General features: G+C 42.6%; 1 long non-coding RNA gene across 2 annotated transcripts in view; it reads left to right on the top strand.

The window, feature by feature from the left end:
• The window catches only part of LOC146973192 (uncharacterized), a 51,403-nt gene that overhangs the window by 19,037 nt on the left and 9,583 nt on the right, over nt 1-22,783 (top strand). For both annotated transcript variants that reach the window (XR_015037721.1, XR_015037722.1), the window contains exons 2-3: nt 5,892-6,038; nt 6,922-6,996. This is a non-coding gene — a long non-coding RNA (uncharacterized LOC146973192). The remainder of the gene's footprint in view (nt 1-5,891; nt 6,039-6,921; nt 6,997-22,783) is intronic.

Raw genomic sequence — 22,783 nt, 5'->3', positions numbered from 1 at the left:
TTCCAGCTGGTCGGACCATCATGCCAACAACAGTTTTGTCGGAGCAGGTGTCACGTTGGATTAAGTCGTGAACGGCGCGAGGACAAAACTTTCAGTCACAGTCCGACTTTTTAGATGAAACCTCCTTTAAACCCGCTGGCAACAGGAATGGTCTTTCTCATCCATTATCTCCCTCACCTCAAGACCTCTGCATGGATGACAGTACCCACTCTTGTCTCCCAAGGTTTTGCCCTGAACGACCTCCCCTCTCATTTCCTGAGGGAGCCCCACCACCACCATCCCACCCCCCCACAAAAAACATTATGCTGAGTTTTCCTTACACCGACCTGTGGGGACAGGCAAAGACACCTCAGTCATTACCCATGATAACTAATCTATTAATGTTGAATGATGGCCTCATTAAAAGGTTCAAATATAAGTCTAAGCTTATGTGTTAATGACATGTTAATGCTTCTGTCAATTATAAGCTGGGGTAATGACACCTGCAATGAGATGATATCGCTGGTTGAAGTCAAACTTGTAATTCCATCTCCAGAGAGGTTAAGTGCAGCGTTGATCCTTGGGTGGCGAGCAGAAGATAAATGTTTCACTGTGGTTCACCGTGTTATGTTCATGTGGCAGTTGGACAAAGTTGGAGCAAAATGTAACCTGAAGTTTAAAGAAGTTGTGGGAGATGTTTGTCGTACAGTATGTGTCTACTTAGAATATGAGTTGTGGACGGTCTCTTTTGAGTTGTAGATGTCACGATGTCATCAGAGTCCAACACAAGGAGATATTTATGCTACTTTGCATTTTGGAAAGTGTTGGATCGATCTTGACCCATAAAGAGGACTTAAAACCAGAGCATCCTATTTGATCATCTGTGTACCTCCACATTTTTGCATTTTAAAACGTAAAATATTGAAGTAAATCACCGCACTGGCCACCAGCGTATGCCACAGTGCCAGAAAACCACAAAAGTGTGGAAAAAAGGAGAGTATCTGCACACTTGGATAATGCAAGTTTCAGTATTTTAATAGACAAGCTTTCAGTCTATAGGGGACCTTCATGAGGGTTACTTAAACTTAAAATTTAAAATTTTCCTTGAAGGGTTGATCACATCCGCTTTATTATATCTATTATAACAACCCATTGAGTTGTGGTGCAGTTTAAAACAAAGCTGTATTTGCCTTTTAAAGGCTTGTTTTTTTCTGTAGAGATTTTAAGAGATAAGTCTGGCCTCAGATTGCAGTGCTGTGCTAAATTTAATACACATTTATTGTTTCCTAATGAGTCCTTCATGGCGTTTCGGACAACAATGATTCATTCATATGAAGCACTGTGCAGGTCCTGTACATATAAGGGAGGAAAAGGTGAAAAACGAAATTATTTAACATTTTTATGTCTGTTTCAATATTCTTATAAGCTCGTGTCCTGGTTTTCCCTCTGATGTTCACTCTGTACGCACTGTTATACAGTATGTTTGATTTAAAATCACCGTTTTGGCCCAAATTAAAGACACAGCGAGAGGTGACAGACTGTGACGAAGTGAAAGGAAAACAAAAAACTTGAAACTGAAGGCGATGTAACTTTCAGGGGCCGTGTTGCAGATGTTAATGAAATGATTATTGGATTTGGATTCAGATTTATGTAGGGTGTTAAATCCTATCTGTAAAGGTATGGCACCATCCTGAGCCTCCCTGATGCAGCCCTGTCTCCATGTCATATGGCGTTCATATCATCAGCCCGTGCCAGCTGTGCGATCAGTGGGATTGATCTGTTGGCAGCAGGACCATATTCATCAGTCCTCTCTCCCTCTCTCTCTCTCTCTTTCCCTCTCTCTCTTCTTCCATTTTCCTTCCAAGCCACTCTCCCCTTCCGTCTCTATCTGTCTGTCTTCCTCACTCTGTCTGTCTCTCATCTCTCTCTTTCTCTCTCTGTCTCTCCCTCTCTCTTCTTTTTTTTTTTTTTTTTTTTTTTTTTTCTCGCGCTGGCCAGGCAGACCGTCTCAATGTGAAATCATGGTTAATGCGCCATGACAATCTGACACAACGCACAGTCCAGGCCCTGCTCCATCTGGTTTCAATTTAATTTGGTCAGAGAAGCAGGGTGGTGGGGGGCGGGGCGGGAGGGGAGGGGGGGGAGTGTGGTGGTGGTGAAGGGATGGTGGGGTGAGATGAAGGGAAGAGGACTGGGTGCTTGTTGGAAGGCGAGGAGGGGACGGGCGGAGGGGCGGCAAGATGAAAGCTTGGCATGTTATTCTCTGCCGAATCGTCTCACCATCCTTCATTCTTCCCAAATTGCCCTCTCCCCTCCGCACATATAGCCTTAACCCCCCCCCCCCCCTCTTCCCCCTTCTCCTCCTCCTCCTCCTCCCACTGAAAGTCTAAAATGATAGCTGTTCGATCAAAGGTCTCCAAAAATATGTTAAAGATCTGTAGGGGAACAGGCCACGGGTTCGCTCATTAAGACCATTAGAAAGATGTGTGTCTGCGAGTGTGTGTGTGTGTGTGTGTGTAGTCCAGTGACGGATCAGACCATGTTGAATGGACACAGGAGGGGTTTAGCCTCGGTGCAAAGAGTTAATGGGGACATCTTTGTGCAGTTTGCTCTCGTCGGAGCAAGGATGGAAGAAATGAGACCATTACTAAACGGTGGACCTGTTAAGAGCAATTTTCCTAATTATGGGGATGGAGCGATGTGTCAGTTGCCACGGCAGACGTGTCAGCCCATCGGGTTGTGGAGACGGAAGGTGTTAACTCTTTAATGTGACGAACTAACAGGCTTCGCTTAGGCCGAGGCTTAATGACTTAATGGAAGTAATGATCTAAGGAAAGCCATATGCGTTAATGCTGAAGGGGCCGGAGCAGCGGCTGCAGCAGTGCAGCAGAAAACTATATGATGGGTTCACTGTCCTCATGCATTGTTCATATTTTTTTAGTGCGAACACCAAACAACTACTGCACCAGAAGTTTGTGTGATTGATGTGATTATATGTTGTTGTGACATAGACAATGAGGGGCAAATATAATATGTGTTCCAATGTTTCATTCAGGTTACGTGGAGAAATACACTTTTGATTGATGAGACAAGCAGAAAGGAAAATTTTAATAATTTTATTGGCTGAAGATTTTAGTCACACCAACTGAAGCAGCCTGAGATTATGACTGAAGATGCACAGAGTTTCAGGTTTTATGCGATCAGGATGAATATTTTATTTAAAGGTTCACTTCAGTGATCCCGTATTGTACTTTCATAAAATTTGGGGAGGATTTTGAGACACAAATTAATACATTAACGATCAAAATTTCTTACAGACCTGATTTGTAGCCCCATCTCCCTTCTAGTATGAGTCAGGTTCAGAAAACACTGCATCTTTCATTGGACCTGCTGCCTCCTCAAACCCCACACCTCTGGTTTCTAATGCAGCTTTCTCTTAAAGAAACAGTCTTAACCCACTGCGGTTGAATCATCCTCTTTGCGACGAGTAAACTTTACATGTGAGATAATTGAAGTAGAGTTTAGAAAGAAGCCGTCGTAATTTCAAGCATATTTAATTCTCAAATCAGTTAAATTAAAGTTAAATTTGTTCTGTTTTTTTTTTTTATTCTAGTGTAATTATACAAAAGTCTTTCCAGCTTTTTAGTTTGTGCTTCTCAATCAATCTTTATCCAAAATCTGCTTCTGTAGTAATTAATGTCGGTTTCTCTCCATTTACTAATTTGTAACTTGCAGGCGCTGTAACTTTTCCTGTCCTCCACATCTTCCCCTTCACTAAATGAAGTGGCTGCTCAACGACCTGTTGGCCCGGACCTGCTGCAGTCAGAGTCCCGAGCCTTGCTCCCCGAGGGTGACGACCCGCTCAGCATGCAGCTGTAGCAACAGCGCCGTGTTTCCTTATGGAGGTCAGGAATGCGCGCACGTCTCCCAGCATCCCAGTGGAAGTAGATGGAATGGGCCACAGAGATTGGGAGTAAGAAGGATAGAAAGGGCAGGATTCCCACCTCATCCATCACTCTTCTTCACGCAGGGGTCTGCCTCCTCCTCGCCCCCAGCCCCAGATTTACACACCAGCTATCCTATATGATTGTCTTTATGGAGTGCTCTTCGCCGTCTATAGCGAAGGGGATCAGGGAACGCACCGGAAGAAATTAGTCCACGTCAGCTCTCATTTATGATGCGTTTAACTAGTAGACGCAACCGAGAGGAGACGGATTGGTGCGGCTCTATATTTCTGCCCTGCCCATTTCTCCCGCTACCTAGTCAAATACACACGACCATTTTCATCTAAGGTTATCGGGTCAATAAAACCTGGTGACCTCGGCCAATCATAAAACAGTCAATGCAGGAGAGCACGGATTGATTAAGTTCATAACTCGATTTGAGCTGTGTGGAGCCCGGACAATAAAAATCGGAATGAGTATAAATCTAATGCGAGGACATAATCCGAAGAAAATCAAAATGTAAAGTAGATGTTTTTAATGGCGTCTTTTTTCATCATGAGAATGTGGCCTTTTGACTGGATGACTATTGATATCTTTGATCCACAACTAAGCCTTTTTCATCAGCCATTGGGGGGGGTTTCTGCTGCCGGCCGTACAGTTTTTCGCATTCCTGTTTGTGCCGGTCACATGACCTCGGCTTATCGGCACCTTTTCCATATTCATCTCCATTTGCAGAGAAATCTCGCAAAGTTATCAGCTGGGATAGGTTGTTTATGCTTTCAGGGGGGTAGAGTCAACCCAATCAACTCTATGCAAGCCATATGTCGGCAGTGCGGCCCCATACTTGAAATTAGGCTCACCTAACCTTGGGCCCTGACTACCTCAACTTATTCAATTAAGAAGGTCAAGAGTTGATGGCACTAATTCTCCTCAGTGGTGAAGTTGCGTTTGGGGGATTTTTACTTAAATATGCTTAAGTCCATGTTGCAAGGCCTTTAAAGCTAACTGCAGTAATCAGATAAGCAGGCAGCACTTAGGAGCACAGGGAATAATCTTCTGGTAAAGATGGTTTAAAATAATGTTAAAATGATGTTTGAATAATGAGCCATATCCAGTGTATGTTATATTTTTGATAAAGGTTGACTCTCAGAATGGGATTTGTTCATCTTTAGGTACATTTCACACTGCTGTTATCATGAGCAGCACAAATCCAGCTGACCTTATGTTAACACATTCAAAGGGGCAGTTTAAGGTGTAGGTCTTGGCAGAGTGCACCATGGTGGCCTTGTACCCATATACCCACAATGATGGTGCCCATCATCCAACCTGGCAGATGGCTGGTAGCTCGAACAGCTTTCTGGTGTTTAATTATGATCATAATCAAGGGAAATAAAGATCAATTAAAGCGCAAGTGAAACTAATGAAACGCGAGCACCACGAGCAGCCGGACAGTTGTCCAAAATGTTTCTCATAATAAATGCAAACCGAGTCCTAAGATAGCATTAGAGTGAAGTGCTGGCTCGGACATAAAACGCTGGTGTTGATGGCCTTTGTAAAGGAATATTTGTTTGATGTGAAAGCCAATGTATTCCAGATTTGATATTACAGCTCTAATGTGCAACATTCACTCATAAATAAACGTCCATTCAGCTCCTCCATAAAGCTGATACTGTATAAGACAATGAGGGTTTCATGGATAAGACACAAACACAAAATAGAAGTGGAGAATTGGGGGCATATGAGAAGATGGACACACGTGCAAAATTAAAACAAATATCCTGCAGATTTATGAGTCTTAAATTAATACATTCAGCTGACACAAATATTCCTCTGTGACACGGGGTGACATTCTGGCCTTGTTCCTTCTGTTAAAGATTTTTTAGAGTTTTGAATTTAAAGGTTCCCAGCTGCCCTGACTTTCAAGGAAGTTAACACGTATTCTGCAATTTCTGCTCATTTACTCTTCAGAGATGGAAATAGCCGGAGCAGCATGTGGCTGCTGGCAACCGTTCAACTGCCTTTCACCAAGCTGTGTGTCGTACTGCAAGACTGCACAGCCCATCTGAGCGGGATGGAGAAGGAGGAAGAGAGGAGACGAGAGGGGGATGAGGAGAGGTGAGGAGGATGAGACAGGCGGCAGTGGGGGAGAGAGAGAGAAAGAGAAGGAGAGAGGGGGGAGAGAGGTGGAGGAAAGAGGGAGGCCCAAGAAGACAGATGCCACCACTGTGGCCATGGCATTCTGGGATATTAATAGTCCAGAGCCACATTGTGCCAACCTTATTGGAAATGTGAACGCTGCCATGCTGTGCCGCCATCACACGCTAGCATCAAAATGAAATGAGTAGGAGTGTGAAAAAAAAAAAAAAAAACACGCACTCACACACACACATACATACACACACAGGGCTGGTCAGGGGAGTTTTCTATAGCCACCGAGGGGAAGTAAAATGTTGCAGTACAGGTTTTACAGTAATAAAGAAAAGTAGTAAAGTGATTTGAAAAATCTGGTGTTTATGAATGAGTTCAGTGGAGCTGCACTGTTAAGTTGTAATGGTCATTATAAAATCCCACACAGCCATGACAAAATAACATGTTATCTGCCTTTGACGCTGAACCTGGATGTGAAGGAATAAGCGACTGAACAACTGCTTGTAAAATGTTGGTGTTGAAAGAAAATGTAGGTTAAACGCTCAATGTTGTATAATGGGCTGCACCTCTTTGAGTATTTTTAGTGCAACTCATCTAACTGTGGAATAAAACTGCAGTTTAAGGAATTTAAGACCAAAATAACACTGGATAGACCTCCAGCAGAATGTGGCTATTCCTAATCCTTCAACAGCAGTGGCACACTGAGCAATGATGAATGACTTAACAATATTATCCTAAACAAAAAGGGGGTAATTAGTGACATTTCCTTTAAAGCCCAGTGTAGCTATATTGTTTTCTAAGCGCACAGAGCTCCAGTTCAGAGCAGTAATGGCGTAATTTATCTTTCCAGAGACGGCAGACACGCTGCAACTGATTGAATCATGCTGGAGTGAAACCAATCTTCTGTGATACAAGATCAGAGGAGGTATGTATAATTGTTATGGCCATTAAGCTCTGAGGCTGTATACACTGCGCATACAAAATACACTCACATATGGCATACACTGTAGGTTTTTGTGCACGACTGCCATGCACCGGAGCCATATGCTGCCACCCCGACCTGCACACCTCAAAGCACCATGTGTCCGCAGGTCATTCATGTTCCATTACCAGACTTGTGGGAGAAGCCAAAGACAACATTATGACCTCACAAAAGTTTGCTTCAAAGACAGCACAATAATAATAATAGTGAGGGTGCCAAATAAATTAACATCTTTTTGCTCTTTTTTTAAGATAATATTTAATAACAAAACAAGGAGAGGCGTCACGATGGTCGGGCTGTCTTCCTCTTTCTTTTCTTTGTGTAATAATTTGAGGATTTATCGTTTTGGATCGTCAGAAAGAAAATATTTTGGTAATTTTTTTTTAATCTTTGCTACTTCATTTCCAGGCGTTTCAAAAAGTATATGAACTTTGAAAGCATTTGTTTTTGCATGTGAACATAACTGGTAGGTGCAAGCAGATTATGTGTTCTGAGAAATTCATTTTGAAGATGAGGCGAGCAAGGAAGCTGTAAAAATGGAAAAGGTGGATCCTCTTGGGAGCAGGAATATCAGCGGTTTGACAGTTATATCTTGATATTAATGTTTGTGAACACATGGTTATTCAGGTATGGTGCTTTTGCTATAAATTTAAGAACAGGTGGGCGTCGTTTTAGTATCCTAATGACAAATTTGTGACACTTGGGTCAGTAAATATTGAAATATCCTGATCTTAAAGTGTTTGATTAATTGAGCAGTAATTTTATAAGCACACATTACCCGTCTATCAGCTCATATATACCTGCTGCTTTCAACCGTGTCCTGAAAATGCTCTGTAAGTCACAATATTTGAACCTTGTGCTTTGTAAAGTCAGTCACATGGCACAGATTGGGTCTTCACGGAGACCTGCATTTAACAGATTAAGACCAGACCTGAGTTGCTTTCCCCAGCTTCTGTTTTACTAAATAAAGCTTTCATCTGCCGCTCTTTATTCTTTCTTTTCCAGTCCTCAGTACGTTGTAAGAGCTGGTTTACATTCTGACATGGCAGTCCTCTGATGTCCCTTGTAGGACCCCTTAGAGCAGTGCAGTGCCGTTATCCCCAGTAGCCTGGAACGATTCAACCATGCACCACTGCCTCTCCAACACTGTTTGGAAAATGCAGTAATGAGAAAAGCTATAAAACGCCTCAACGGTCTCTACTGCTGAAAAAAAAAGAAAAAGAAAAACCTGAACCCAGACATAAATGAGAGACACCAGAGAAGATTGCTTACTGGTTGTTTTTTTTCCCACAGATTTACTGTAAACGGGAGGCAGTGCAAAAACCACAAAGAGAAAAAAAAACTTCAAAAGGATGACCTGCATACTTTTACCCAATTAGATATTTCTAATGTTACTTTTGAGGTGTGATGCTCAGCCGAGCGTCCTCTGGCAGAACAAAGGCACAGAATGCATCGGAGTCTCTTTCCTCTTGATCATCCAGCGATTTTGAAGGTGTAAACATGAAACTGCTCAGGGAGGAATTATCTAGACGGGGGAAATGTTGGCAGGAGTTCAGAGGAGGCTTTGTAAAGTAAACCAGATTTGTTCAGGGGTCTGTGATCAGTTTATTTTCCCAGTCCCCCAGTCTTTATGCTAGGCCTTCTTGTAATTGTCCTCATGTTTCAGCTAATTTCACATTTCCAGAGAGAGTAAGGGAGGTATAAAAGGAGGGAGGAAAGGAATTTGGCAGTTTGAGGGAGCAACACCCTCAGACTTTCATATTTTTGTTGATGTCATTTTGAACGGATTTGGGAGCATTTAGGGGCGGTTCCACCACAAAAACCTCAAGGGTTTCAAATGCTTTTCTACCACTTTTGATAAATCTGTCTAGGTTTATTAGAGGATTTTAACGGATAATTTCTCATCTTAACTTATCCAAACCAAAACTACTCTACTATGTCAAATCCTAACCTCTATTCTGCGTATCATATTTAGTCGTAACAATTTTTTAAATGTTGCTTTTACAGACAAAATACCCAAAACCGTCAGAGGAATTCACAAAATTCGCACAAATCATTAAAATATATATGTATGCACACATATATATGAAAACTTTCTTCAGCATGAGAAATTCTTCAGACAATCCGGTTCCTCTTGGCAGGACAAAGGCGACCCAACAGCCAGAAAATCAGCACCTCCTCTCAGAAACAGGCATGCCTCTGCTTTGAAAGCAATCCAAGAGGAGGAGCGCACTACAATGTCGCAAAACTATTCAAGGTCTTCCATCTAATGTTTCCTTTGATAGTCTCTGGCCGGATTAGGGTACATAATGTGAAACCCAATGAAGCATGCTTGCAGGTCCCATGCGCAGACAGGCCAACCTAAAACTGCGTCTCACTCCACAGACGTGATGTAACTGCTGCTCGAGCCGAGCTCTTCCTCAGTGTGGATGATGTGCACTCTTTCATGTGTGAAGAACTTGGCTCGCAGTGAAAGGGCAACGGCAATTAACAGGTTTTTGGACACCACTACTTTTCTGATGTCATGTGACGGCATCTCTAATTCAGTACACAACGTTTGTGTTGCCAATGACCCAATTTTAAATGTGCTTGGTTATTTTATTTCATTTGAAGAGGGTTTAATGTATTAGGAACCTGAATATGTTTTATCGGAATAACAGTTATCTTCACCTTGGAAATATATGTGGGTTGTTGACTTGATATCTGCAAGGCAAGGCAAGGCATCTTTATTTATATAGCGCATTTCATACCAAGGCAACTCAATGTGCTTTACATAGAGACAAAACATTTGAAAAGAACAGCATAAAACAACACAAAAACAAACAATTAAAAAAAGTTAAAAGAAAAAGAAAGAATTAAAAGAAAAAATAGAATAAAAGAAAATAGATAAAGTTTAAAGTTCTTAAAAAGAGCTCAGCTATAAGCACATGAAAAGAGAAATGTTTTTAACCTGGATTTAAAGGTGCTTACAGTTGGGGCTGGTAGTTTGTTCCAGTTGTGTGCAGCATAACAGCTAAATGCTGCTTCACCATGTCTAGTGCTCCACTATCTGACCTGAGTCAGTGGATCTCAGAGCTCTACTGGGTTTATACTGCACAGAGACACCTGCAAAATGTCTCTTGTTTGGTTAAGAGCTGCTGTATCATTGATTGAAGAAGACATGTTGTCCATATAGTCCATCAACCTGTCCCTCATGAATTACATTAACAAACAAATGTAAACAGCACATACTGTTTGTTTAGCAGGAATCTCATTGGCTGGATTATGTGTAGGGACAACACAGCAGCAGTGCAGCCTTGGAGGTGGTTGGTGGGGCGGGACATCAGGTGACCACACCACCCAACTGTCACACCAAGTTTGCATAATTAGGCAATTAGTGTGTATCTTGGTGCACCTTGCCAAATATGCAAACAACATATCCTCATTACTTTGATCGCAATCTTAACTGGTCACAATCTCATTTCCTGCAAAACGCATTTCCTGCTGCTGTTAAGTTGTAGTTTTGTAGTCAGGTTGAGTCCATAATATGAAGCTGATGGTATTAATTTATTGTTATTTTCCACATCGTTCCCTTTCAATATTAATATGATCTGCTTTCATCCTGGTTTTTCCTCATGAGGAATAAATGCACTGCAAAATTGCATCCAGAAACCTATCGGAGAAACAGTCATTAACCAGCGCTGTGCCACTCCCATGAAGTTACAGTCATTCAGTGCTGTACAGTTTTTAAACTTGTGCAGTTTTCACTTTATTATTTAGCGAGAGCAGTTAAATTTCAAGTAGGTGACACAAATGTAACACACATGTTTCACATCCACTGTCGAGCTTTGGCAGCATGAGTCACATTTGCTACCTGCAAAAAGAGCAGCTGCATTAACTGCTCTCTATAACCTGTGGCGTTTAACGGCTGCTTTTTTGTTGTCACAGCACAAATCTAAACAGCCCCTTTAGGGCTTTGCATAGAAATAAATGAGAGTCTTATGAATTCCAACGCTCCTCGCAATCGGTTAAATCCTTTAGACAAACACACTTACCCTCCGTGATCTCAACTCAAACTCCAGGCGTGGAGGGGAAGGGGGCGGGAGGGAGGATGCCTTTTGAAACCGAGGGGAGCTTCTCTGAACCATTACCCATCAGCCCCTCGACTCTCAGAGGGCTAATCCCAGGGGGAGAGTGGGCGTCCGCGGAGGATACGTTGTCTCGTATGCGTTAATGGGGGATTACACATGTTAACATCTATCTCACAGTGCGCTTGGCCAAAGGGCCTCTGCTATAGGGGTTTAGCATATGAATAAGGAATAAGGGGATGATTGAATAGAGGCTACGGTGAGAGTGAGAGCTGCCACTCGAGGTGGAGCGATGGGGGTAGAGTGATTAGGACGAGGCACAAAGACTTAAATCTCTTGTTGAGATGGAAGAGCAGGAGGAAAGATGGCTCTCAGCTGAGTGTTTGGCTCTGACTTGCCTCCAGGGTTTCAGGAGAGAGAGTTGGTTTTACGATTGTTCATGAAAGGTGGATTTGTTGAGGAGGAACTGGTTCACGATCAGGATGCTCACTTGATGCAGCTGCAGTGTAAAAATGCAGAATTTACCTTAACAACAGCTGCTTGCAAAGACAACAATAACGCTTGTATTTCGCTTTCACTGCTCCAGAGGCCTCAATTTTTTCACCCGTCCAGATTACAACACAGTTGACAGGTGCAGCTTCCAGAAGTCCCAGTTTTACACACTGGACACAAGAAAAGAGCCAAATGTATCTTTATCAGTTGTTTACTGCAGCTCTACACCAGGTTGGAGTGTATTTAGTCATTTAATCTGGAGAACTTGTTGGTTTGTGAATCTTCAACACACTGTCAGTGACGACCTGATTTAAATAACTGAACTAAAATATCAGTCTAAAACCTAGTGAAATAGAGGCAACCTGTTTAGACTATATTTTTCGTTGACTATTTTGAATAGATGAGTTTATTTTCTGAAAACTGTGGGAATTCGTTTTAGTTCTGTCCTGAGACCCGGTGATGGCATTGACATGCAGCGCAGACCTCAGCCGAGCTCTCTGGGAGAGCGAGGTGTTTATTTCCTGAAGGTCAGGTCTTTTGTGTGGAGAAACTTCTTGCCAGATGAGATAGGGGAGTAAATTGCAGATCTATCATCCCCCCCTCCTCTTCCCCTCCCTCTGTCCTCCCTTCCCCGCTTCCCTCCCTGCTTCTATCTACCCTCATACACCCCACATTTCCACAGTCATCTCTTTCATTCTTGGCATTCTGTTTCCCTCTTTCCTCTCTTTCTTCTTTATGTTCATATTTTCATCCTCATCTTTGCCCATCTACTTCTCATATTCTAAACCACCTTCTCCCACACATTGTGCTTGATTCCTCCCCTCTCTCCCCTCTCTCTCTGCCTCTTACACACTCCGTTTCTCCTTCTGTGTGTGAAATCGGTGGAGAAACCGTTGGCACTCTGTGTGATTTATGGCTCACTCGGAGCGGACTCTTATCAGGTGCAGGCAAGGCTCTCTGTGCTGCTGCCTGCGTCTGAATGACAATGGAGAACCAGTCGCATTATGCTCTGCAGCCTCGCCCCTTGCATTCTGGACACTGCAGATTACATCTAGCTCCTTGATTTATGGACGCCATTTTGGCTCCTGAGAGGGACATGAAGGGGAGTTTGGAGGTGGCGGTGGGAGGGAGAGGCGGTGATGGCTGTGGTTTCCAAGGCCAGCGTCTGCACTCGGCCAAGCATAATTTTGAAGGGAACCTGGTGGAGGTGTGCTTTATATGCATATGTGTTTGGATGTAAAAGCCGACGTGTGTTTGTGTGTACGGGATTTATGTGCATGCATATGTGGGTGTGTGAATAGGAAGTCATCATTTATCATTTTGTCAGGAGTTTTTCTGCTGAGATATTGACAGTGACCATTGTTGGGAGCAGTGTGCAGGCGTATGAACATTAAAAGCTCAGGATTAGAGTGAATAAAACCCATCTCCAACCTCTAGTGACCAGAGACAATGACTTTCAATGAGAAGAGGAAATAAAGCGGAAAGTGCAGTGTGCATCCTAAAAGGTGAAGCAAGAGAATTATCCACTAGTATTTTTTTCTTTTTTTAAATTCCTCATCTCTACTCAGTAATTGAATCATTGCCATGTGCATCTCTGGAGATGAGATATGTATTTGGGTGAATTATTTAAATGTAAAAAAAAAAAGTGTTAGCTAATGTAATTAACAGGGAATTATCACAGCTGCAGTTCTTTGTAGGAAAGAAGTAATTATGTAACTAACACATTAAATGAGGGAAATGAGCATCACATCTCAGACTTAAACACAGCAGGCGTTTTGCATTCCTTTCACTCAACAGTCAGTTTTCATGGCTCCAATATCGAGGAAAAGAACTATGAAATGTCACTTTAGTCTTTCGAGGCCGCCACTGAATGTTTGCATCTTTCACAAATATGTCATTTGATAAGAGGAGAGAAGCTGCAAAACGAGAAAATCTCACACCAGCACAAGAGAAGAAAGCCTCTCAATCTGTGCCATACATTCCCACATATATTATTTTTTTTATCTTAAGTTTACAAGATCGTGTTAAAGAGAAGATACAGAAATATTAGGGTCCTGAATTTGAAGATTTGCTGAACACCCTGGCTGCCCCATCGACTCTGCCTCATGATGATATTAATATTTTTAAAAAACAGAATTTTATTTTTCATCTTAATTTCATATCCACTGAAAAAAAACTTGTATATATCAACCTAAAAAAAAGCCAAAATCAGATCAGTTCACCAAGCACGGATCTGTATGCTCCAAAAAACTGCACTGACTCCAATAATCATTAAAATATGTGCAGATAAATATGTTTAAATTGTGTGTAATGATGTAATGCCACTATTTTTTATTCCAAGGGAGAGTGATCAGAGCCAGTGAAATATTTTCCCATTTCCAAAACAGAACTCAAAAAGCTGAATCCATGCCCCACTGTGCATGATGCTAACACTAAAGCTAAGCTAATAAACTCATAGCACGTGCAGCAGGCTGTGACCTTTCTCGTCTTCCCACTCAGTCGCATGGGGTTGCTTCCATTCGGCAACAGCTGTGAGTAAATGTAAATATACATGTAAATGTCATTCTGTTACAGTGAAGTTCCCTTTTCCTGTTTTCCCTGACTAGGCCAGTAAAATGGCCGCCAATGCGGTCTCCGGTGGCAGGCAGCTCACTGATAAATGTCTCCCTGAATACATTTCTACAGCAATGAAAACCAAAGACTTTTTTAGAGGAGGAGGTCTTGGAAAGGGTGCAGCTCGGCACAACCAGGAAGGGGAGGAAGGTCTGGAAAGCCCTGAGTGTGTTGCCTCATGTTCCAAAGGCAATAAGAGCTGTGGCTCAAAGTGGGTTTTCATAAAGACTGGTTGTTATGGTTCTTGCAGTTGCCAAGTCGCGAAAGGCTAAGTGGAGATAATGTGTCCTTGTAGCTCATCAGAATGTGGAGAGGCAATGTGGGCGGCGTGCTCGGTGGACAGATGGCCAAAACTCACATGTAAGCCTGTGCAGACTCACCTCGCTGTGTTTACATGCGGGAGGACTCCAAACAGTAGCACAAATTATTTGTGAGGTCAAGTTTTGTCATCACCCTTTAGCTTCTTTACAGTAAGTCTCTTCGTGCCATATTCCTGTGTAGCCTCATAAGTAAAAACTCAACGTATACACACTAACAGAGGTCAGCAAGATAAGCTTTGCATGCCTTTAAAAAATACCGTTCTTTATTTAGCATTTGTTATATCCACAAGCCTGTAGGGTTTACACTATCACTATAAATCAAATGTATGATGATGATGAATGAATATCACTGCAAAATTATTATTAATGCCAAAAACAAAAATCTGAACTTACACTTCATACAATTATTTAAAATACTGCCTTTTATATAAAGTACTAATATCCCTTTGCATGTAGAAGACCGGTGGCAACGTGGGTGGCTTCCCATCCACACTGGGTTACGCGGTGAATACTTTTAGTACAAGTTTATTTCTCTCTCTCACACACACAGTGACACATCGCATTATCTAATGCTAAACTTAACTTAGACCTAATTCCAGCGTTGACCCTAAAAACCACGGCTTAACCCTCAAACATTCGTTTGAAGAGGTGACGACCAAAAATATCTTCACCTCCCAAAAATGTCCTCACCATGATGGCCCTCAGAAAAACACAAGTTCAACAGCACAGGCACACTAACGGCTTAATTTACAGTACTAATGATGAACAAGTGGCCACTCATATACATGTATAAATCTATACAAACACACACGCGCCTTCACACTGAGCCGAGAAACACACAAAAACATGCAATTAGAGACAGCGTCATTCCATTGTACTGTATACACAAGAAATTTATGTACACACATATACGTGCACGCACACATACATATACACACACACAAAAAGGCACCAGGCAGGACTTGGAAGGGGTCCTGGACACTGTCATGGGTCCACACGTCAAATGAGCCGGGGAGCCAAACAACAACAATAACAACAGGAGTTAGAGCATATGGGGCTCTGTACCAGCTGAGAAGGGCCACCGAGGTCCCCAGTGTGTGTGTGTGTGTGTCTATGTGTGTGTGTGTGCGGGGGGATAATAACTGAAGACTGGTGCCTAGAGAGATGAGAGAAAGGAAAAAAGTGTGGTTGAGAGAAAAGAGGCAGAATAAAAAGCCAACAGCGCAGGCCTCGAGCTTTACTGCTCTTTTCTAAGGTGCTCGCCGCATCTGATAGTTTTGGAGAACCGTTCAAATGTGTTTTACCACGGAAGCCACATCCAGTACTAATATAAACCGACACCAATGTGGAAAAGACGTGTGCACATTAACTAAAGAAATCACATCTGTTTTAGTCGAGTTTCTTTGCTTGTTTTGAACACACTTCAGTAAAAGTTTGTTTCTTCCAGATTTGACTGAATTCAGGTGTCACATTGACAATCTGTCTTTCCTGCAAATCATTATTATTCACGCTTATGCTAGACTAAAAACTTAGTTGAAAAATTGATCAGGGGAGCAACAGAAAATCGTTTAACGGAGAGATTGATAACTGATTAATTGTTAGATTTGCCAAACATTTGCTGGCTCCAGCTTCCTACGTTTTTCCACATTTGCTATTTTTCTCTGTTTTATGTCAGTGGAGAAGTTTTCAGTGTGATTGATCAGAGGGGAAAACTAATATGGACATGGCCTCAGAAATAAAGAGGAATAGGAAGTGGAGGAGGTGGAGGTGGAGTGGGGGCTGAACTCTGGACAAAAACTCCATGGCGGCAGATTAAGGAGGTGCAGAGCAGGGATTACCCACCATGAATAAAATAGCACCCGCTGAGCTGGTGTTTGTCAGCCTGTCTGCTCTGTACACACACTCCACAGTAGATCACTTATAGTCAAACACACACACACAAACACAGAGGTAAACACAGTGTCCACACACACACACAGAAACACAGCCTACTCGTGTATTTATACCACGGCCACTGACAACGCTCTCCTCTGACTGGCAGATGTAAATTCCCCTCTGGTAATGAAGAGTATGACTGGATATCGCTTATGTGCTGTCGCTGCTTGACCTGTCGCAGAACTGTGAATAAGAAACAACCTGTAAAGTCATGTTATCTGATGTTTCTTGTTCTCTGAAGACACTAATCTAAAGACTAAATTCATCCAGAATGAGACGAACACACAGATCGCTAAACAATAAGATACAACAACAAAATTAGAAGATTAATGTCTGTGTCTGTCTAGATCTTCACTAAACAAAGATCAAAGTACTGATGAGACTAACAAAAATATCTCTAGTTTTTATCTACAACCAGACTTAAACCAACAAAAATCTGATGTGATTTGACAGAAAACTAAAGATAAAGCAAGATCTAATAACAGTTGTATTTGTACAAATGTCTCCTTGGTCCTCAGCTAGGCTACATGCTAGCTACCTAGTAACACAAGCAACAGCAGTGATACACTTTATTAATGTCATGTCATATTGCAAATGTAGTAATTGTAGTTGCTGTAGTTGGAGACAGTATTTTGGTGAAGTAACTCCAGTTAACTGCAGAGATGTTGGCAAACTTGTGGCAAAACCGCTGCAAAGCTGCCGTCATAAATCATAAATAAAATACAAAATGAAAATCTTTTTACATGTTAACAAACAATACAATTATCAAAGTGGGTGATAGGCAGCAGAGTCAGAGTCTTGCACTAATGTACAAATGCTTCCAATAGGGAAAGCATTTCTTCTCGTGTGCACATATGAGAAAAAAAAAGCAAGATCAAAATTCTTGAAAGTGATATTTTTATTCGTTTGCAGATTGTTAGCAGGTGGCGAACGCTGATTATTAAACCTTAAGTGTGCCAGAAATACAAATACACACATACATTTCTATTAAGTAAATGTGCAGCACATGCAGACACAACACTGTATAAATACACAAACATCCAGAGGGCCTGTGTGTGCGCGCCATATGAAAACATACAGACATAAATTCATACACTTTCAGACACATACACATTAATATACGTATATACAAAGACATGGTGCTTGAAGTTGTCTCACATACACACACACATATGCACAGTGTTAACCAAACATGTGCCAAAACACTAGCATACAGTGCACACTCTCCCTCTTATTTCATGTGAAAGGCCCACTTGTAATGCTATCACTCTCAAAGTCAATTTTTGCACTTTTGCTCCTATAATCCCAATTACAGAGCTCATTCAAGATGATGGATAATGCCTCTCGTAGTGCCTAGCGAAAACAATTTGGCTGCTGTACTTGGGGAAACCTAAGAGGAGAGCCGCGCCACACACATCATTTTTCAGCTTACATTTACAGGGCTCATAAGAGCACGGGTTGTAAAGTGACTTCTGGGTGAGTTGATTTTGGCCAAAATGGGCTCTCGTTTTCCTTGAGAATATGGTCAACACACATACACACAGAGACACAGAGAGAGAGAAAGGGGGGGGGGGGAGTGGGGAGAGCTGTGCAAGAGGGAAATAAAATGGTAAAATATGAGAAAGAACAAGACTCAGTCAGAACAGGATGAGGATCAGGAAAAAACCTTGTGATAGAAGATGCTAAAAAAAGAGGAGGAAAACAAACCAACAACCCCAGTGAGAGAAAGTAAGGATGCCCAACCACAATTGCAGACTGCAGGCGTCATAAGTCAGATTGAAGCTTTCAGCAAGAGGCTGGTGTGGTGTGGGCTACAGACAGGGCCTGTTACACCAGGTTCCTGATGACATGACTACTGGGAGTGTGTGGAGTAATTCCTGCAGCCATGGTTTTGCTACCAGGGGTTTGGGGTTTGGCAAACACCGATGTTTCCACAGCACAAGGATGTTTTCATGTGATATACTTCTGTTCGCTCCGTGGGCTTCTATGTATTTTGTTCTAACTTGTGTGTAATTTTCCGTCTTGATTGTCAAGTGAATATTAGCTGAAACTGTTTTAAACGCTGCAATTTCTAAACTGCTGCCAGGCCTATGGGTTGGAACAAATAAAGATGTTAATGAATGGAATATGTAGCGACATGAACCGAAGAGAAATAAAAAAAAAAATACTACACCCGCAGGAAAGAAATGGTTATAAGTAGCAAATGAGGCTGAGTACGAGAGAAATTAAATGCAAAGGGAAAGTGGAAAAAGTCATTCAATTATCACTTTGTACTAGGAATGTTGTCACTGGTGTTTTGTGCTGACATTCACTGGACACATTTTACACCACAGAAGTGTTTTTTTATTATTGTAAACTAAAAACTTTGATGACATTTGGCTCCACGTGTTTTTCTGCCTAGTGACTATTTTAGGAAATTCACTTAAAGGGATAGTTCAACATTTTGTCAAATTGGCCCATTGCCATAATCCCTATAGTTTTAGCAGTAGGTTCATTATCTTTAATTGTCGGTGCAAGCTATTTTTAGAGCGGCGGAGCAGAGCCGCGAGCTGCTCAGAGCTATGCTACGGAGGCTCATGGGATTTCTTGGTTTCCCTCATCAAATTCATCAAAAACACAATCCAACAACTCCAAAACGCTCTGGTGGACAAGTTGTGATCTGCACATTCACCACGCTATGAGATAATAACAGAACGTTACGAAACAGAGTTGTTTTTGAGGTAAATTCTTGCAAAACTGCTGATGCGCCTTCCCGTTGGGGGCAGTTTTTTGGCAAGCAGTCTCTGCATTTGCCTCTAAAACAACTTTGTCTCGTAACGATCCGTTATTATCTCATAGCGTGGTGAATGTGCAGGTCACAACTTGTCCACCAGAGCGTTTTGGAGTTGTTGGATTGTGTATTTGATGAGTTTGATGAGGGAAACCAAGAAATCCCATCAGCCTCCGTAGCATAGCTCTGAGCAGCTCACAGCTCTGCTCCGCCGTTCTAAAAATAGCTTGCACGACAATTAAAGGTAACGAACCTACTGCTATGACTATAGGGATTATGGCAATGGGCCAATTTGCCAAAATGTTGAACTATCCCTTTAAACAGTTGCTGATTAAATCCACACAGCGCTCAAGATTTAGAGTAAAACCAGTCTGCAGCAGGTGATGATCTCCACACCTCACCTGGCTCTGTGGGACTAGAAGCATCAGCACATCTTGTTTAGTGTTTGTGTAACACAGTCTGTGTCTTTTTTCCTCTTTTCCTCTCATTCTCTTCATTATCAAAGGTTTCTCTCTGTTTACTCGTGTGGATCATCACCCTCATCCTGTTTTTTTCTCTCTCTCTCTTGCGTCTCACTGCTCTGCTATTTTATTTCTCCACCTCCCTACCCCCCCCCCCTCTCCTTGTTAACCTCAGCTGATACGATCCACTTCCGTCTCCCTCACCTTCTCTCCTCCCATTTCTCTTTAAAACTCTCTCCTTCCATTGACACCTTTCCTCTTCTCCTTTTGTCTCTCCTCCATCTTTTTTTTTGTTCTCCAACTGCCCTCTTTAGCCTGTCATTACCCCATTTTGACCCCCCCACCTTCCCTCCACTCTACCCCTTGTCTTGTCTCCCCCTCTCCCCCCTTCTTCTCCTCCATCTATAGACCTCTCTCTCTTTTCAGCCCCTTATTTCTGTCCCCTCACTCTCTCCCCCATCTCTGCTTGGTTCCTCACCCTCCCCTCTCTCTCTCCCTCTTCTGTCACTTCTATTCCTCTCCTTTCTCTTTCCCCCCAGTTTTTTACTTGGGCTGTTTCTCCTCTCTCTCTCTCTCTCCCCCATTATTACCCCTCCTCCTCCCCTCCTCCTCCTCCCCTCCACTCCTTGCGTCCCTGTGGCCGTTCCCCAGGCGGTTGGGCGCGGAGGGCCCTGGCTGGCGGGGTGATGGATGACCATTAAGGCAGCTTATTGGAAACAGTCTGATTTATGGGCAAGCACTGCCTCGGCCTAATGGCTTCATTTCTTTCTGCCGCCACATGATGTCACAGCCAAGGTCACCGCGGCAACGGCCCCCCTTTGTTGTGGTTTCGCTCGCTGATGACCTGAGAGGGATGGAGGGATGGAGAGGGAGAGGGAGAGGGAGATGAAGGAGGGGACAGAGAGGGGAGGGGAAGGGGGGACTACGAGGTTTGTTTGCGAAGGCGGAGAGGTGATGTATGAGTGTGTGGAGGTGAAACGGGTTGCGTTTGCAGAAATGCTTTAGTACAAATTTTGTTAGGTATGGAAAATGTGTTTTTACTGCTTATCCTTCACCCACCTTTCCTAAAGTCTTCACCCTTCTCCTACACCACCTCCCCCTCACTTCCTCCCCCTCTCCCCCTTTGCTCTCCTGTGCTCAGTAAATTAAAAACTCCATCCCTTCCTCCTTCCTCTCTTTCTTCTTTCTCTCTTCCCTTCCTTCCATACCACAACGACAGAGCACGATTAAACACACACACACGCACACACACACAGCTTTACGGCCTTCCCTCAGACAGCTATTACTCACTTCTACTTTAAATGAGTGCCGTCAAATATATGGGGCCCGCCATTTAGAAGCCGATCAATAAAAATGCCATTAGGAGTGGAGTAAAAAACGCTGATATTAGTGAAGCTCAAAACAAAATATTTGATTTTCGCTTTGATAGTTAGCGAGACGGTGCTCTTGGATGAGGCTTCGAGCGGAGATTAAGTCAGTGGGATTTGTGGGTTGGGGCGGTTTGAAGGTGCAGTCAGTTATTTACCCAGGGACGTTTATTCAAAGCTCCGTGCGATATTCCCATCTGCACCGTCGACGCGCCTCTCATCGAATTGCGTCTCCGGAGGAGGTGGCAGTCTGGTGGGAAGACGTGCAGACTTCTAGCAGCAGTTCTTCGATATAGAAATGATTTTTTTTTTTTTTCAAATTCTCAGGCAATAAGTTTAATTAGCTTAGAAAAAGTCTCGGATGAAAACTTGATAAAACTCAAATAAAAACTGCAGAAACTCAAAGTGCAGTGCACCTTTTTCCAGTGATCTGTTGCAGTTCTTTACTATAAGCAATAATGTAACGTGTCATAGGATAAGATAATTTTTCTGAAGACTTCAAAAGAGCTTTGTGAGAGTGGACTCTTCTCAGCCCAGGCTTGATGTGGCCGCTGCCGGGAAGACTGTAGCGTCTCGTCCAACTGAAACGAACCCCTACACACAGGTGTTGGAATTTCACATAAATCAGAACCGAGGAGAAAAATACAAAGTGTCTCGTCAACAGCAGGGAGGCAGCTGCTGTCCTGTTATGTTACAGGATATCAGACGTTTGCACTTTTCATGCTGCTTGAGATTTGGCTTTGATGAATCAGGTGAAACAGCTACACAGGTTGCTGCTAACTCTGACCGTGGTGGTTGAAGACTTGTATCTGCTCTGACCTAAGATAAAAAACAGGACCATGTCAACGGTCTGGTGCACTTTCATAAATGTACATTCCTAACGCGCAAAGGAGCTAATAGAGAGCACCAGGCCCCGTCATTGGCACCAGAGCACCATGGCAAAGAGCGGGGCTCAGGTGAAGAAACTGTTTCCTCTACAAAATGGTTAAAAATTCATTATTATGGTGAGAAATAATAAACATTTTGATTTGATGTACTACCATTTAGCACACATCACTGATCTATACTATTGAGTTGGACAATGGCCTCTCCTTTTATCAATAGTAACAGGTTTTATCCATTTTTTTTTTATATTCAAAATAGCTGTGCCTATGGTAAATGCCCACTCACATGTGTTTTCTGAGATTAGCTCAGCATCTGTCCACATACTCTCGTGTATCTGTAGCAAGTATGTGTGTGTGTGTGTGTGTATGAGTGTGTCAAACCTTTGCACCCGTTTGTTTTGTTTAGGTTCGTTTAAGCGCCTCGGCTCGTGAGTTTTAATCACTGTGCAAATACGGGAGTCTGACTTCATCGGTGATTTATTTATTGACAACAGACGTTGCGTATGGACCAGTGGGCGCTGGGAACCAGAGATCCTCAGACTCTGCAAACGCTTAAACCCCAGTGTGTGTATCTGTGTGTGTGTGTGTGTGTGTGTGTGTGTCATGGTGGACGCCTTACTTTGACGATTGACGATGAATTCAGGGGATAAAGGATAAACGGACCTCACTTTAGGTTTAGTTTTACACCAGAGTTTACACATGTTGTGAAGTTGGTGTTCAGTACATATATCTTACGTAGTTACAATGTGTGTAAATTCCTGCTTTTTTAAGAAAGGCAGTTTCCAGCCTTGTCACCATCCTATGGGCATAAATCAAGGATG

The sequence above is a fragment of the Trachurus japonicus genome, chromosome 15 (genome assembly GCF_045865225.1).
Source record: "Trachurus japonicus isolate A0001 chromosome 15, Traja_1.0".
Classification (NCBI taxonomy): Eukaryota; Metazoa; Chordata; class Actinopteri; order Carangiformes; family Carangidae; genus Trachurus; species Trachurus japonicus.
The sequence above is the reverse complement of the archived record's forward strand: the minus strand, read 5'-3'. Positions and strand labels throughout refer to the sequence as shown.